Source organism: Spermophilus citellus (genome assembly GCF_964194105.1).
Source record: "Spermophilus citellus genome assembly, contig: SCAFFOLD_130, whole genome shotgun sequence".
NCBI classification, from domain to species: domain Eukaryota; kingdom Metazoa; phylum Chordata; class Mammalia; order Rodentia; family Sciuridae; genus Spermophilus; species Spermophilus citellus.
The window spans coordinates 271,031-280,653 of NW_027672818.1; the positions used below are offsets into that span (position 1 = coordinate 271,031).

The following is a 9,623-nucleotide window of genomic DNA, read 5'->3' on the forward strand; positions in this document are numbered from 1 at the left end:
AGGCCGAGGACAACTGGCTCAGCAAGTGGCCCAGAGCACCACAACAAAGCAGGAGGCCTTCTCTGTGAGGCCCAGGAAGCCACCCAGCATAGAGAGAAAGGGTGGAGGAGAGGTGGGAGACTTGGGATGAATGGAAGTCCACCCTGAAGTCCACCCGACACAGCTCCAAGTCAAAAGCCAGATGACCACAGTGGGAAATGGCCTCAGACTGGGAAAACTGTTTATGAAAATACACTGATTTATTTTATTTTAAATTTGGACAGTCCCAACACTTTTCAGTGATCTTTTCATCTGACACTATTTGAGCATGGACAGCGAGGGCTATCTGAAATGGTACTAGGTGTACGACACGGATTGTGGAAACAGAATGTTCTGTGGAGAAAACACTCCACAAGCGAGGGCAACAAGGCAGCAGCCCTCCTGATCTCAGCCCCTTTGTTGACTGTGCTCAAAACACCTGGAGCCAGTTGAGACAGGAGACAGCTATCTGGCCACTTAAAACTCCCTGGACTGATGCCATATTCATGCACGCTCAACAGCAGACAGCAGGTCAATTAATCACCATCCCAGCCTGGTCTGCAGTTAAAACTGACCTAAATCATCAACTACCTCTGTTTTCTCTTATGAAGAGCTTGGGCGTTCTTTCAGCTAGGCTGCGACAGTCTAGATGGGCAGCAGCATCGTGTGCTGCTCTCCCTCAGAGGACAGCTGGCATTATGGTATGTAAAGTGCCACACAAAGCACAAGGGTCCATATAAAAAATTCATCAGAAATGATGTCATAAAGAAGCATATGCCTAACAGAAGGGGTACTAGATACAACATATGCCTAACAGAAGAGGTGCAAGGACAACTCAAGGTAGAAGTCGAGAGACAGTAAAGTGAAGAACCATCAATGCTACAGAAACAGATAAAAAGCTGGGAAAGAACAGTCCATCACTGAGGGACTCTTATCTGACACAACAACAAGTGTCAGGGTGGTCTCCCAGTTCGCCATCTTGTCCTACCAAGCCATGCTGCCTTCCAGCATGGACTCGAGTTTCCTGCAGAACTCTCAAAACCTAGACAACTGATCTTAAATTTTCATCAGTTTCATTCTGTCTGTGCTTCATCTGGGGTGCCCTGAAGACACTCTTTCTTCCTACTGCACAGGGCGACACAGGAAGCCATGCCACGCACAGAAGACTCACTCCTGGTCCTGCAGATGTTGGCCTGAAATGAACACAGGCTCTGACATGACCAGGACGAGGGTCGGGAGTTCCAGCTCTGTGACAGCCACGTCCCTCAAAGACCCAGGGTTCAAGGTCCGAGAGTAGGTTCACCCGGAGCTCCAACCAGACCCAGCCTTCAGCCACCCGCCAGCCCCTCCCCAGGTCCTAGATCCTGGAAGGCGTCTTGAGTCCCAGGTCACCAGGGAGCTCCACTCTAAGCCAACACTAGACGAGGGCCATCCAACAAGACACACAAGGGCCTAACAGAAGCGGAAGGGACAGGAATGGAAGAAGCCAGTCCAAGAACGATTTAGTTGTCATGAATTTTTTTTTTAATGAACTGTTCTTAAAAACACACAGCTTTTGCTCTCAATATTTGTGGTCTTAACCACAAATATCAATTAATGATATTAATTAATTATCATTCTTAATTAATGATATTAGGGCTAGAGTTGTGGCTCAGTGGTAGAGCATGTGCCTAGCATGTATGAGGTTCGATTCTCAGCATTGCATATAAATAAATAAAGGTCCATCAACAACTAAAAGAATATCTGGGCTGGGGCTCAGTGGTAGAGCACTCACCTAGCACATATGAGAGACTGGGTTTGATCCACAGCACCACAAAAAGGTAAATAAATAAAATAAAATTATTGTGTCCATCTACAACTAAAAATATTTTAAAAAATAATTGATTTAAAAAAAAATTCATGACAACTAAATCTAAGAAATGACATACTGTGCCCAGTAAGAAGGGAACATGACAGTATGGAACTAGATTAATATGAAATTCCTTCTACCACTCTTTGTTATTCAGGAAAATGAAACTCTGTAAGTTGTTACTTAATGTGAACACACAGTCATATCATTGCATGTAAGAAGTCAGCATACAATATTATCTGTTTCACCTAGTATTAAGAGTAAAATATAGGGAAAAATAGAAAGAAAAACTGAAGAAAAAGTAAGTGGCTAAAAAAGCATCTATTACTAAATCACTTCTCTGAAAGTTCCCCAGCTTAGTGGATCTGAGAATAAGGATTTTTTCTTTATCAATTTCTCACTACTAATAAATTGTTTCACATGACTATGTGGAAATATCAACATTATCAAATTTTAAATGTTAAGAAAATAATAATATAAAAGCTGGTTTTGGATTTTGTTTTTTTTTTAAGTGAAAAAAATATTCTGTGTATCTTTGCTTATATTTATATTTCATCTCATCACATAGCTACTTCTATCTCCCTCAAAATACCACAACTCCTTGAAAACAATGGTCCTCTGTCCCACTGTCTGGCTGTTAAATTACAACTATACATGCCCTGATAGAATATATTCCTATTAAAATTCCTTGAAGCACCTATTTAAGAAGTCAGTTGACTTAGTCAATTTTCTGCTTCTGCAACAAAATATCAGAGAATGGGGGAATTTATAAACAAGAGAGGTTTATTCAGTCCTCCATTCTGGAGGGTGAGAAATCCAGGATGGAGGGGCAGCATCTAGTGAGGGATTTCTTACTGGTTAATGTGGTAAAAGGGCAAGCAAATGTAGACACAGGATATAGAGGATGGAAAGACAAAGTGATTAGCACCCATTATCAAGAATAGCACCTACTGTCAATCAGAAAAGCAGTGGTGGTGTGGTTTTCACACACAGCTCTAAATGTTTCTTTATTCCCTTTGATTAGATAATAACTGCAAATTACACAAGAAAAAGAAAATATGAGGAACAACTGAGTAAGAGAAAAATTTCTTTTAGAAAAATCAGTGATACTATAGTGAGAGGTATGCTTAAGTATTAGAACATCAAAAATATATAGTTATCAGGATTTAAAACATTTAGGTATTAGAAATTTATGTATGCATTCCAATAAATTACAAAATTATATAATTTTAATTAATTAGGGTCTTCTTGAATTCTTTGAAAATAATCGTTTTAGGTGTCATCCAAATAGTTTATGAACTTACTGATGACAAAAAGATTAAAACTCAGGTCTTCACTATTGATGGTTATCTTGAGAAAAAGTAATAAAAGATGTTTTTGTGTAGAGACCATAGTCTCTTTAAAGGAAAAGTTTCATTTTCAAGACTCCCTCACTGGCTCAATGACAGTGACTGCACAGTGGACCCACTCCATCACACCTGCCACCTCCTGTCCGTTCCACAAGCAGTAACTCAGACATCCTCATAGACTGGTGAATGATTTGGATGACCAAAAGACACACCCTGACTTCTACTGGACTGCACTGACAGATTAAAGGCCCCAAGAGTCCTATACTTCTAAAAAGCAAGACTCTGTGAGTTTAATAACCCCTCCCAAGTTTAAGTTCTACACTATCATTCCTAACTCTTAGCCACACCGTGAACCAGCCCTCACTCTCCAACTTCACTGCACACCAACTTCTACATCACTCCTCTTTTCATCAAGTCTTTAAAGAAACCTATTATTACAAATATGGAGAGATATACTTCAAATGCCACTTAACTAGCTTGGACAGTTTACTGAACTTTCCACCCCTCAGTTTCCTCATACGTAAATGGGAATGACCTCACAGAATATTATGAAGATGAAATGGTTTAATATTTATAAAACTCTTAGAACAATGACTAACATACTGTTTGCTATAATTATTAAATATTATCAATATACCTTCAAACTTTATAGATTTCATGACACTAGATTTGAGGAGACCATAAAAACAAGCATCACCCTTTAAAGAGCTACTCAAAACTGTTCCAAGTCCTCCTGGAGACACACTCATATGAACCTCCAGTGCACAGTGTTCCATAATCCTTGGGGCACAAACTTTTACCTGCTGAAGCCTAGTTAATATGGGAAAAAAAAGGTGTGTGGCAAAATGAGTCATTCAAGTAGAAGGGAGGCCACAGCCAGCACACAATAACCAATTGCTACTTTCACAATGACCAAGGAAGTGACAGGCAAAAATTATATTTTCAAGAAATTATGTTTTCTTGAGCAAATTTTGAATCTGCAGCCACTTCAAAAAGCAACTTGCTTAGATCAGTCCACTCACCATGAACAAATGCTTAACTAAAATTAGGGGGGGGGGATGTTCTCTGCACCACTCACTAAAAGCACTAAAATAATATCAAATTTTCACTATGTTACAAATATCACATAAACTTATAATTCAACTTTTCAATAAGTTAATATGGTAGCAAATTTTCTTCAGACTCTTAATGCTTATGATGCCTTTTAAGGAGAAATTTTCATGTAAAAAATAATATGCTATAAACAAAAGTGTACTGGCTTCTACACTGGGATTTCCTCTACTTCAGCTCATAGTATAGACAGTTCATCCTCCCTGAAAATGAGGCCTGGTTTCCAGACAGCTAACTGTTCTTCTTTATCATAAGAACAGACTCCCCTTACCACTGACAGTTACTGTTAGAAACAGAACATTCTGTTACTTAACAAGAACAGTTAAGACTTACTTTTAATCTATATACTGTGCAATACAAAGTTCTGTTTCTTCCCATACTAAAATAAACAGCTGTACTCACAACCACCTATTAAGCCCAACTGCAAGGCACTAGTAAAAGTATCTCAAAAAAAAAAACTTGCTAAAAATCACTAATTGTTGCACAGAACCCTAAACATTATGACATTCTTTGCTGTTACCTTTTGAATGCTTCTGCTGGGTTCCTCTCACACTCCCCAGGCTATAAGAGGCTTTGAACAGCTTGTCCTCATATCCTTGGAGTAGTCCACTGTGGCATATCTGGGCAACCAGACCTCTAAGGAACCCTCCAACACACAAAGTATCAGAGTCCTGGGCTTTGCAGAAATGAAAGGCCAAAGCCTGGCGATGTAAACCTCTCTGCAAGCTTGTAGTTGAACTTGGCCATAAGAGTTCAGTACACAGGGCTGTCTTGCCACTACCAGGCCCTCCTACCAACAACACACTCCAGGCAGCTCCCTTTCCTGAGACAGCACCAGCATTATTTCCAGAATTCATCACAAGGGACGGTGTGTTGACAGCACTACTGCAGCAGCTGGTTTTCTCCTGGAGGCAATGCTGAAGCTTGTGGAAAACCCACTCCCTACAGTAAAACTGCTTCCCTTGCAGTAAACTCGTTTGGGCCATTTTGCAGACTTTTTCTTCCCAAGGATTAGTCATAATAGGTTTTCTATCTTCAACACTGGCTAGGAGATAGGTACACCAATATAGTCTTTATATCCATTTGGACATAACTTGCATTTGAATGACAAAAGAAACCAGTTACAGAGAAATTCAACAGTCACAATTTATCAATACAATGTGCATGACTGTATTTGCTTCCATATTCTTGATTAGCAGAGAATATATTAATTGTTGAACAGACGCAAAAACAACTGGTTCCAAAGCTTGCCCATAGTTTTTGTATATCTTGATGGGTCATATAGCTCCATCGTTATGTCTGGAGTTTATGTGACTGTAGAGATTCTAAGCATACAGATGAAATAATAAATCTGGAAAACTCAAAAAGAGAAAACTCAGTCTTTCAATATATAACAAATGCTTCTCCAGACTCCAAGTGTTAATTGTGTGTGTGAAAATCAGATGTAGAAAAGGTGTCCATTATCTTAAATGTCATCAAAGAGATAGCATTTATATAGTACATAGGTAGCTCTGTATTTCCTGTTGAAGGATGACCACTCCAAGGACTAGTTCTTGCCAGTTTTAGGCATCTGGGCAACTGCCAGGGAACTGATTCAGATTTTCCTTATGTGGCAGAAATGACAAACCACTGTTTACACCTTCTTAATTCAAAGCATTCATAAAACGCATTTTTCAAGACAGCAGATTCTTAATAAACGGGTTCCTGGGTCTTAAGATGTCCAGGTAATCCACAATTTCCATCAGTAACTAAAACGAAACAAACAAAAATATCTTAGTGCAAAATACCATATATTAAAAGCTTATTTACAGTTCACCCATTGATCTAAAAAATCCATACACCTCATCTCTGGCACTTTCAAGAAGTTGGGACACTTACCCCTCAAAGATACTCGTTCTATTTCCCTTTTGCATTATTTTCTTCTATGGTTGTAATTCCCAAGCAGCCGATTTTATTAATTTAATATCGGTTTTTGAAACCTTTTCACCCTAGAAAGGGAGAAAAAGAGACTTGATGCACTTGATGGAGTGACACCCTTCATTTTGGCCCAAAGGCTCTGAGGCTAGCTTGGTGGAACAGCGCCTCCAAGGAAGCGCTCTCAGCCCGCCCTGCATGGCAGTCGGGGGCTGTCGACTGGACCCGCCGCACTTCTTTGTTGGTAGTTTGCAAAATCGAGGAAAAGAACCCCAGGGTTGTGGCTGGATGAGAACTGGTTCACAGAAAAGAGAAGGCGACAGTCCCTTCCAAACACACTACAGCGTGACTCCTTCCCCGCGCTGCACCAAGGGCGACACGCAGGACGGGTCAGACGCCACCTCCCGCTCAGCGCAGCGGCCAACTCCTCCCGAGCCAGGCGCGGGGCAGCGGCACCAGCGGGGCAGCCCGAGTCCAGCTCGGCCGGGAGAAAAAAGGGTCCGGGTCCGGCGGCCCGGGCGCCGTGGCTGGCCGCCTGGCAGAGACCGCGCCCTGCACCGCGGTCCCCGGCCCGGCACGCCCGCCGCCGCCCGCCCCGCCCCTGGGGTGTGTCTCCGGGAGGGTGCGGGGTCCTCCGAGCCCCCGTGAGGGCCGCGGCCTGCGTCCAGCGCGGCGCCCCCAACCCTCCTAGCCCGCTGCGCGGGGCGCGCCAGAACGGGGGTGGCGTGGAGGGGAGGCGGGTCTCCTCTAGCCCCAGCCGCGCGCTGCCTAACGAGGGAGGGCCTCGCTCCCGCCGCCGCCGCCCCTGGGCACCGTGGCCCTGCCACCGCCGGCCCTCGGTACCTCGGGCCCCGCAGCCGCCTCACTCACTGGCTGCGCGAGATGCCGCCACCAGCAGCGCTCCCGGATCCGGCTGCAGCCGCCTCCTCTGCCGGCCTGAGGTGCGCTCCCAGCTGCAGATCCGCCTTTGGCTCCCTGTGATGGCCAGCTCCAGCTGCCCCAGCAGCCCGGGCCGTGCCCCTCCCCACCCCCACCGGCCAGCGGCCACTACCGCCAGAGTCAGGGCAGTGACTGTCTCCAGCAGCGGGACCCGCCGGCTTCGCCCCTAGGCCCCGCCCCGCCCTTTTTTCCGCCCGCCCAGGCCCCGCCCGCTCTCGAGGCCCCGCCTCCGCCGTCCCACCTGCTCACCCGCCCCACCAGGCCAGGTCCCCGGCGTCGGCCCTTCCTCACTCGCGGGCGCTCGCCCGGGCAGGTCCCTTTGGGCTGCGCAGGCCCCGCCCCTGAGTCCTTTACCCTGTTCCCTGGCGGCCCATGCCCGCTACTGCCTGACCGCTTGGGACCTGCAGCCGCTCGGTGGGGTCGCCTTTCGGGGCGGGCGTCGGGGCTCCGCCTTTCCACGGGGGGGGGGACGTGGGGGGGACAGGGGGGGTGCGTTCTCGCGACCTGAGAAACGTGGTGCATTTATTATTTTTATTGTTTTTGCAAAGATGAAAAGTTCTCCTATTTTCCGGTCTGTTTCCCAAAATACCAAGCCAATCTCCCTGGTTTTAGGAATTTCAAAGTATAACAAGCATACATAAGTAGAAACACAACCAAATAGACCTGCTTGTGCTTACTCTCCCATATTGCTTATTCATGGCATGAGGCTTGATGTTTAGCTTTAACTTATGTACCCTTAATTTGGTGATTCTTTTTCCAGAACACAACCAAAATGACAGTAAAGTTTAATTTTTCCATAATTAGATGAAAGTTGATTTTATGAAACTATAAATTATGATTTAAACAGCTTATTTGTTTTAATATTTTTACTGGCACATTATAGTTGTACATAATAGGGGATTTGTTGTAACATATTCGTACATGAACACAATGTGGAATTTGGCCAGAGTAGCATTAACCAGTATTTGTCCTTTTTACCGCTTGCTCCCTCCCCCGATCACTCCCCTCAACTGATATCTCGATTTATAGATTTACATGAGATTCCCCACACACACACACACCTTTATTTTCCCTTTTTCTCTCTAGCTTTCACATATCTGAGAAAACATACCACTTTTGACCTTCTGAGTTTGGCTTATTTCACTAAGATCTCAAGTTCTATTCATTTTCTTATACATGCCATAATTTCATTTTTCTTCCTGGCTGAGTAAAACTCCTTTGTGTATACATACCACATTTTCTTTATCCATTCATTCACTGATGGATGCCTTGGCTGGTTCCATAGTTTGGCAATTGTGAATTTAGCAGTTATAAAATGGGTATGGATCTGTAGCTGTACTATGACTAATTCTTAAGGATAAATACTATGCAGTGGTTTAGCTGGGTCATATGGTGGTTCCATGCCAAGTCTATTGAGGAACCTCTACACTAATTTTCCAAACTGGTTGTACTAATTTACAAACCCATCAACAGTATAAAAGTGTTCCTTTTTCTCCACGTCTTGTCCACCATTTATTATTGTTTTTTATTCTTAATGGCTGATGTTCTAACTGGAGTAAAGTGAAATTTCAGTGTAGTTTTGCTTGCTTAAGCAGTTTTTAAAAATATATTATTTGTTCTAATTAGTTATACATGATAGCAGGATGCATTTTGGCACCTCATACATAAATGGAGCAGTTCTAATCATGACTTAGTTTGCCATGCAACACAGTTGTCACTTTATATGTTTACTGAAAATTTTAAATGAGAAACATGTATATCACATTCCATTTCCATTAAGCCACTTGCTAGTGTGATAATTAAAATAGTTTCTACCTGACGAGGAAATTCCAGAAACTTGATTTGGTGGGCCTTTCTAATGATAACTATCCCACAGCATGGAATACAGTTTATAGTAATATCATCTACATCTAAGCAGTTAATAATCTTCAGCCCATCTAGAATTTTAATTTTTTACTTTAAATAAACTTTATTTCAGGGCTGGGGTTGTGGCTCAGTGGTAGAGCACTCACCTCACAGGTGTGAAGCCCTGGGTTCAATCCTCAGCACCACCTAAAAATAAATAAAGCTTATTTCACATACAAATAAAGTTTATTTCATTTTTTATTACTTTTTGCTTTCCTCAATAGAAAAGTTTTAATAATAACAATTTTATAATACTTCTTTTTGTTAATTACCTGCATGCTAAAAATAGCATGAGCAGAGTTCTTACTCCTGCTACTATTCACATTGTTTAATCAGTTTCTTAGCCATCATTTTCTCCAATAGTAGGTACTGGCATTTTCTGAAAAATGCCTTTTTTTTTCATATGGCTTTCCTTATTTTTCTTTAAAAGACTTCCTGAAATTATCTTCACAACTGCATAAATTTGAAGTTACTGACACCTTCAATTACTGCTTCTCTATAGAATCTTAAATCAAACATTTTCTCTGTTTGTAGGAAGT

At 42.7% G+C, this 9,623-nt stretch overlaps 1 pseudogene across 1 annotated transcript; it reads right to left on the reverse strand.

Annotated features, from left to right (window-relative positions):
- Positions 1-4,842: 4,842 nt before the first annotated feature.
- LOC308640575 (ankyrin repeat domain-containing protein 50-like) lies at positions 4,843-5,345 on the reverse strand (annotated as a pseudogene). The gene has a single exon. The product of its transcript is annotated as an ankyrin repeat domain-containing protein 50-like (transcript).
- Positions 5,346-9,623: the final 4,278 nt, after the last annotated feature.